The sequence below is a fragment of the Puntigrus tetrazona genome, chromosome 4 (assembly GCF_018831695.1).
Source record: "Puntigrus tetrazona isolate hp1 chromosome 4, ASM1883169v1, whole genome shotgun sequence".
Lineage (NCBI taxonomy): Eukaryota > Metazoa > Chordata > Actinopteri > Cypriniformes > Cyprinidae > Puntigrus > Puntigrus tetrazona.
In genome coordinates, this window is record NC_056702.1 from 26,590,174 (window position 1) to 26,598,635 (window position 8,462).

Sequence of the window (8,462 nt, forward strand, 5' to 3'; positions counted from 1 at the left end):
TCCGCTCTTTTTAAGCTCACTTCCCTACAGAGACAGCCTGCGCATGACGGCAACCAATCTAAGCACCCCTGAAAGCGTTTTTTGACTGACTGCTGCCAAAAGATTCTTCAGACAGGGTCTAAAACAGAGTCCAGAGGGCTAACCACTACACCATGTAACCCTAGCTAGGGCCGTTTGGGCTCAGAGACAACCAATTTGAAGTAACCCATTTGCTGAATTAACTGGTTCTTATTCTTTGGCATTTAAGAGAGATGTGGGGCTATCCTCACTTTAAAGAGCTATTTTGTAAGTTTTGAGTCTTTTCAAAAATGCGCGTTTTTTTCACGCTTTCTTTAAGAACAATCTTGAGTAATAAGATGAGAGCATTGTTTAGAAGATGCTGGCCCTGCAGCAGGAGGCCGCCATCCATAGGACTGCCTTTCGCCCAAACAGGCACTTGAACCCTGGACCCTCAGATTAAAAATCTGATGCTCTACCGACTGAGCTAACCGGCTCAGACCACCAACTTGATACTCGTATCAACAAAGCGCCGCATGTTCAGCCTGCAAACAGGAATTGTGGAAGAGAGAGCAAAGACCGTGGAAGATGCAATTGGTCGCAACTCGTAGTCGGCAGGGTTCGAACCCGCGCAGGGAGACCCTAATGGATTTCAAGTCCATCGCCTTAACCTCTCGGCCACGACTACACCGACCTGCTGCCCTCCAGGTCCGTTGACTGCAGGAAGAAAGCAGAATAGACCGCCAGCGAGCTTCAGACACAATGTCCAGCTGAAGGGTGAGGTGGCAACAGGAGTCTGAGGGCAAAAGACGGCGAGACCCGGATTGGAAGCGGGGTTGCTGCGCCACAACGCAGGGTACTGACCACTGAAGATGACGGCGCGTTACAGTCCAAGGGATTCAAAAAGTCCCGCGACTTGTTTATGCAATGCAGCGGGCGGAACGCAAAGCGTAGTCGGCAGGATTCGAACCTGCGCCGGGAGACCCCAATGGATTTCTAGTCCATCGCCTTAACCACTCGCCACGACTACTGCAACACCGAGTAGAGAGGGGTCCCACTGGGGGTTTCCATAGCACCGCACGCTTCCAGCCGTGTATAATGCAATCCAAGTGATGTTCCAAGTGCTTGAATCTACAAAGATAAGTCCGAATAAAACACCACAGTCCAGAAATGGTGATCGCCAGCAGATTTGTAAAGTGAAAGGCTGTTTGCTTGCCATGCTGCCTCTTTTATACTGTTTTTTCCTGTTTCCTGTCATGTGATCAGTCACATGTACACACGCCCAAATGCGTAAGAGGAAGAAAATGGCCAAGACCACATGGAAACATGGTAAAATTCAAAAATACATCAAATCACACTGAGCAGGTTAAAACATGTAACCCTATGTACTACATGTAGCTGCTGTTCTTACTATGCCAAAATGTGACGACTAATTTGAACTAACCCAGTTACTTAATTAACTGGTTCTTATTATTTGGGATTTAAGACAGGTGTGGGGCTATCCTCACTTGAAAGAGTTATTTGGAAAGCTGTGAGTCTTTTGAAAATGTGCATTCTTCTTAAAAATTTTTTAAGAACAATCTTGAGGAATAAGATGAAAGCAATGTTTAGAAGATGCTGGCCCTGCAGCAGGAGGAACAGCGGTACCAACTAGGAGAACTGAGACTCACCCAGTTGACTTCATGAGCACTCTTTCCCAACGAGCTGACTCGGTGTGCCGAGCTAGGGATATGGAGGCCGCCATCAATAGGATTGCCTCGCGCCCAACAGGGACTTGAACCCTGACCTCAGATTAAAAGTCTGATGCTCTACCGACTGAGCTATCCAGGCTCCGGCTCAATCTGCCGGCTTGTTACTTGTTAGAATATAACGTGATCCACAAAAGCGCCGAGGTGAAGCCTGCAAAAACGGAATTGCGGAAGAGAGAGCAAAGACCGTGGAAGGTACAATTATCGCACCAAATACTAAAGTCAAGGGGCAATCGCCATCCGTAGTTGGCAAGGTTCGCACCAGCACCGGATGAGGTGGCAAAAATACATGGGAGAGAAGATCGCTGCCTGTTGGCAAAAGCTCGCCGTGACCCGGATTCGAACCGGGGTTGCTGCGCCACAACGCAGAGTACTAACCACTATACGATCACGCATCACGCCACTGAGCCTCAGTGGTGAGAAGGGCTGGAAGCATTGGTCCGGGGCAGAGAGGAGGAGAAAGAAAAAAATAACACAGCCCTTTCTCTTCTGCATGCAGGCGAACACTCTGCCACGACTCACGGAGATCAGGCTTCACATTGAGGACAAAGCAGGCTGAAAAGTGGATGGGGTTTTTCAGTGCTGAGCCTGGAGTCCTACATGACTGCACTTTTGCCGCTTCTCGCCCAGTTGACCTAAAACTTGATGGTTGCTAGCGATCCTGGGTGGCAAAACAGCTTCGGTAGTAAGCCTCAGTACCCCTTAAACTAAAGCACAATATCTCGGTTAATTCACCAATTTCATTTGGCGCTAATTCACAGATTCAAGCCCTCAAAAATAGACGCCGCTTGCGAAGGCAATGTTTGGACATGTCTGTAGCTACAAGGGAATTAGCTCAAATGGTAGAGCGCCCGCTTAGCATGCGAGGTAGTGGATCGATGCCCGGCATTCTCCAAGCTTGGGTCCGCTCTTTAAGCTCACTTCCTACAGAGACAGCTCTGCGCATGACGGCAACCAATCTAAGCACCCCTGAAAGCGCTTTTTGATTGACTGCTGCCAAAAGATTCTTCAGACAGGGTCTAAAACAGAGTCCAGAGGGCTAACCACTACACCATGTAACCCCTAGCTAGGGCCGTTTGGGCTCAGAGACAACCAATTTTGAAGTAACCCATTTGCTGAATTAACTGGTTCTTATTCTTTGGCATTTAAGAGAGATGTGGGGCTATCCTCACTTTAAAGAGCTATTTTGTAAGTTTTGAGTCTTTTCAAAAATGCTGTTCTTTTCACGCTTTCTTTAAGAACAATCTTGAGTAATAAGATGAGAGCATTGTTTAGAAGATGCTGGCCCTGCAGCAGGAGACTGCCATCGATAGGACTGCCTTTCGCCCAAACAGGCACTTGAACCCTGGACCTCAGATTAAAAGTCTGATGCTCTCTACCGACTGAGCTACCCGGCTCAGACCACCAACTTGATACTGTGATCAACAAAGCGCCATGGTTCAGCCTGCAAAACAGGAATTGTGGAAAGAGAGCAAAGACCGTGGAAGATGCAATTGGTCGCAACTCGTGAGTCGGCAGGGTTCGAACTCTGCGCGGGAGACCCTGTAATGGATTTCAAGTCCATCACCTTAACCTCTCGGCCACGACTACACCGACCTGCTGCCCTCCAGGTCCGTTGACTGCAGGAAGAAAGCAGAATAGATCACAGCGAGCTTCAGGCACAATGTCCAGCTGAAGGGTGAGGTGGCAAATAGGGAGTCTGAGGGCAAAAGACGGCGAGACCCGGATTGGAAGCGGGTTGCTGTGCCACAACGCAGGGTACTGACCACTGAAGATGACGGCGTGCTACAGTCCAAGGGATTCAAAAAGTCCCGCGACTTGTTTCTTTTGAAAATGTGCATTCTTCTTAAAAAAATTTTTAAGAACAATCTTGAGGAATAAGATGAAAGCAATGTTTAGAAGATGCTGGCCCTGCAGCAGGAGGAACAGCGGTACTAACTAGGAGAACTGAGACTCACTCAGTTGACTTCATGAGCACTCTTTCCCAACGAGCTGACTCGGTGTGCCGAGCTAGGGATATGGAGGCCGCCATCAATAGGATTGCCTCGCGCCTTTGAACAGGGACTTGAACCCTGGACCCTCAGATTAAAAGTCTGATGCTCTACCGACTGAGCTATCCAGGCTCCGCCCAATCTGCCGCTTGTTACTTGTTAGTATATAACGATCCACAAAGCGCCGAGGTGAAGCCTGCAAAAACGGAATTGCAGAAGAGAGAGCAAAGACCGTGGAAGGTACAATTATCGCACCAAATACTAAAGTCAGCGGGCAATCGCCATCCGTAGCTTGGCAAGGTTCGCACTCAGCACCGGATGAGGTGGCAAAAACATGGAGAGAAGATCGCTGCCTGTTGGCAAAAGCTCGCCGTGACCCGGATTCGAACCGGGTTGCTGCGCCACAACGCAGAGTACTAACCACTATACGATCACGGCACGCCACTGAGCCTCAGTGGTGAGAAGGGCTGGAAGCATTGGTCCGGGGCAGAGGGAGGAGAAAGAAAAAAATAACACAGCCCTTTCTCTTCTGCATGCAGGCGAACACTCTGCCACGACTACGGAGATCAGGCTTCACATTGAGGACAAAGCAGGCTGAAAAGTGGATGGGGTTTTTCAGTGCTGAGCCTGGAGTCCCACATGACTGCACTTTTGCCGCCGCCGCCCAGTTGACCAAAAACTTGATGGTTGCTAGCGATCCTGGGTGGCAAAAACAGCTTCGTAGTAAGCCTCAGTACCCTTAAACTAAAGCACAATATCTCGGTTAATTCACCAATTTCATTTGCGCTAATTCACAGATTCAAGCCCCTTAAAATAGACGTCGCCTCTGCGAAGCCAATGTTTGGACATGTCTGTAGCCAAGCAAGGGAATTAGCTCAAATGGTAGAGCGCCGCTTAGCATGCGAGAGGTAGTGGATCGATGCCCGCATTCTCCAAGCTTGGGTCCGCTCTTTAAGCTCACTTCCCTACAGAGACAGCCTGCGCATGACGGCAACCAATCTAAGCACCCCTGAAAGCGTTTTTGACTGACTGCTGCCAAAAGATTCTTCAGACAGGGTCTAAAACAGAGTCCAGAGGGCTAACCACTACACCATGTAACCCTAGCTAGGGCCGCTTGGGCTCAGAGACAACCAATTTGAAGTAACCCATTTGCTGAATTAACTGGTTCTTATTCTTTGGCATTTAAGAGAGATGTGGGCCATCCTCACTTTAAAGAGCTATTTTGTAAGTTTTGAGTCTTTTCAAAAATGCGCGTCTTTTCACGCTTTCTTTAAGAACAATCTTGAGTAATAAGATGAGAGCATTGTTTAGAAGATGCTGGCCCTGCAGCAGGAGGCCGCCATCCATAGGACTGCCTTTCGCCCAAACAGGCACTTGAACCCTGGACCTCAGATTAAAAAAATCTGATGCTCTACCAACTGAGCTACCTGGCTCAGACCACCAACTTGATACTCATTGGGATCAACAAAGCGCCGCTGTTCAGCCTGCAAAACAGGAATTGTGGAAGAGAGAGCAAAGACCGTGGAAGATGCAATTGGTCGCAACTCGTAGTCGGCAGGGTTCGAACCTCGCGCAGGGAGACCCCAATGGATTTCAAGTCCATAGCCTTAACCTCTCGGCCACACGACTACACCGACCTGCTGCCCTCCAGGTCCGTTGACTGCAGGAAGAAAGCAGAATAGACCGCCAGCGAGCTTCAGACACAATGTCCAGCTGAAGGGTGAGGTGGCAACAGGGAGTCTGAGGGCAAAAGACGGCGAGACCCGGATTGGAAGCGGGGTTGCTGGCGCCACAACGCAGGGTACTGACCACTGAAGATGACGGCGCGTACAGTCCAAGGGATTCAAAAAGTCCCGCGACTTGTTTATGCAATGCAGCGGGCGGAACGCAAAAAGCGTAGTCGGCAGGATTCGAACTCTGCGCGGGAGACCCCAATGGATTTCTAGTCCATCGCCTTAACCACTCGCCACGACTACCGCAACACCGAGTAGAGAGGGGTCCCACTGGGGGTTTCATAGCACCGCACGCTTCCAGCCGTGTATAATGCAATCCAAGTGATGTTCCAAGTGCTTGAATCTACAAAGATAAGTCCGAATAAAACACCACAGTCCAGAAATGGTGATCGCCAGCAGATTTGTAAAGTGAAAGGCTGTTTGCTTCTGCCATGCTGCCTCTTTTATACTGTTTTTCCTGTTTCCTGTCATGTGATCAGTCACATGTACACACGCCCAAATGCGTAAGAGGAAGAAAATGGCCAAGACCACATGGAAACATGGTAAAATTCAAAATACATCAAATCACACTGAGCAGGTTAAAACATGTAACCCTATGTACTACATGTAGCTGCTGTTCTTACTATGCCAAAATGTGACGACTAATTTGAACTAACCTAGTTACTTAATTAACTGGTTCTTATTATTTGGGATTTAAGACAGGTGTGGGGCTATCCTCACTTGAAAGAGTTATTTGGAAAGCTGTGAGTCTTTTGAAAATGTGCATTCTTCTTAAAAAAATTTTTAAGAACAATCTTGAGGAATAAGATGAAAGCAATGTTTAGAAGATGCTGGCCCTGCAGCAGGAGGAACAGCGGTACTAACTAGGAGAACTGAGACTCACTCAGTTGACTTCATGAGCACTCTTTCCCAACGAGCTGACTCGGTGTGCCGAGCTAGGATATGGAGGCCGCCATCAATAGGATTGCCTCACGCCCGAACAGGACTTGAACCCTGACCCTCAGATTAAAAGTCTGATGCACTACCGACTGAGCTATCCAGGCTCCGACTCAATCTGCCGGCTTGTTACTTGTTAGAATATAACATATCCACAAAGCGCCGAGGTGAAGCCTGCAAAAACGGAATTGCGGAAGAGAGAGCAAAGACCGTGGAAGGTACAATTATCGCACCAAATACTAAAGTCAGCGGGCAATCGCCATACGTAGTTGGCAAGGTTCGCACCAGCACCGGATGAGGTGGCAAAAACATGGGAGAGAAGATCGCTGCCTGCTGGCAAAAGCTCCTGCCGTGACCCGGATTCGAACCGGGGTTGCTGCGGCCACAACGCAGAGTACTAACCACTATACGATCACGGCACGCCACTGAGCCTCAGTGGTGAGAAGGGCTGGAAGCATTGGTCCGGGGCAGAGAGGGAGGAGAAAGAAAAAAAAATAACACAGCCCTTTCTCTTCTGCATGCAGGCGAACACTCTGCCACGACTCACGGAGATCAGGCTTCACATTGAGGACAAAGCAGGCTGAAAAGTGGATGGGGCATGGCGGCAACCAATCTAAGCACCCCTGAAAGCGTTTTTGACTGACTGCTGCCAAAAGATTCTTCAGACAGGGTCTAAAACAGAGTCCAGAGGGCTAACCACTACACTACACCATGTAACTCCTAGCTAGGGCATGCTTCGCTCAGAGACAACCAATTTGAAGTAACCCATTTGCTGAATTAACTGGTTCTTATTCATTGGCATTTAAGAGAGATGTGGGCTATCCTCACTTTAAAGAGCTATTTTGTAAGTTTTGAGTCTTTTCAAAATGTGTGCTCTTTTCACGCTTTCTTTAAGAACAATCTTGAGTAATAAGATGAGAGCATTGTTTAGAAGATGCTGGCCCTGCAGCAGGAGGCCGCCATTGATAAGACTGCCTTTCGCCCAAACAGGCACTTGAACCCTGGACCTCAGGATTAAAACTCTGATGCCTCTACCGACTGAGCTACCTCGGCTCAGACCACCAACTCTGATACTCGTGATCAACAAAGCGCTGCAGCAGCCTGCAAAACAGGGAAGTGTGAAGAGAGAGCAAAGACCGTGGAAGATGCAACTGGTCGCGAATCAGAGTCGGCAGGGCTCGGAACTCCGCGCTGGAGACCCTGGGCCGGATTTCAAGTCCATCGCTTTAACCTCTCGCCACGACTACATAATCACCTGCTGCCTCCAGGTCCTCGTTGACTGCAGGAAGAAAGCAGAATAGACTGCCAGCGAGCTTCAGACGTCCAGCCAGCGGTGAGGCGTCAGGAGTCTGGGGGGCAAAGACGGCGAGACCGGATTGAAGGGGGTTGCTGCGCCACAACGCAGGGTACTGACCACTGAAGATGACGGCAAGTACAGTCCAAGGGATTCAAAAGTCCCGCGACTTGTTTATAATGCAGCGGGCGGAACGCAGTTTAGTCGCAGGATCTGAACCTGCCGAGACCCCACGTGATTTCTAGTCCATCGCCCAACCACTCGGCCACTCTAATTACTGCAACACCGAGTAGAGAGGGGTCCTAATTGGGGGTTTCATAGCACCGCACGTTTCCAGCCGCAAGTAATACAATCCAAGTGATGTCTCCAAGTGCTTGAATCTACAAAAGATAAGTCCTATAATAAAACACCACAGTCCAGAAATGGTGATCGCAGATTTAGTGAAAAGGCTGTTTGCTTGCCATGCTGCCTTTATACTGTTTTTTCTGTTTCTGTCATGTGATCAGTCACATGTACACACGCCCAAATGCGTAAGAGGAAGAAAATGGCCAAGACCACATGGAAACATGGTAAAATTCAAAAATACATCAAATCACACTGAGTGAGGTTAAAACATGTAACCTCATGTACTACATGTAGCTGCTGTTCTTACTATGCCAAAATGTGACGACTAATTTGAACTAAACTTAGTTACTTAATTAACTGGTTCTTATTATTTAGATTTAAGACAGGTGGGGCCATCTCACTTTTGAAAGAGTTATTG

General features: G+C 48.6%; 3 non-coding genes across 3 annotated transcripts; all 3 read right to left on the reverse strand.

The window, feature by feature from the left end:
* Positions 1–603: 603 nt before the first annotated feature.
* trnas-uga lies at positions 604–685 on the reverse strand. Its single transcript has one exon. It is a non-coding gene; the product is annotated as a tRNA-Ser (tRNA).
* A 261-nt stretch (positions 686–946) lies between these two features.
* Positions 947–1,027, reverse strand: trnas-aga. The gene has a single exon. It is a non-coding gene; the product is annotated as a tRNA-Ser (tRNA).
* A 5,725-nt stretch (positions 1,028–6,752) lies between these two features.
* trnah-gug lies at positions 6,753–6,824 on the reverse strand. The gene has a single exon. It is a non-coding gene; the product is annotated as a tRNA-His (tRNA).
* Positions 6,825–8,462: the final 1,638 nt, after the last annotated feature.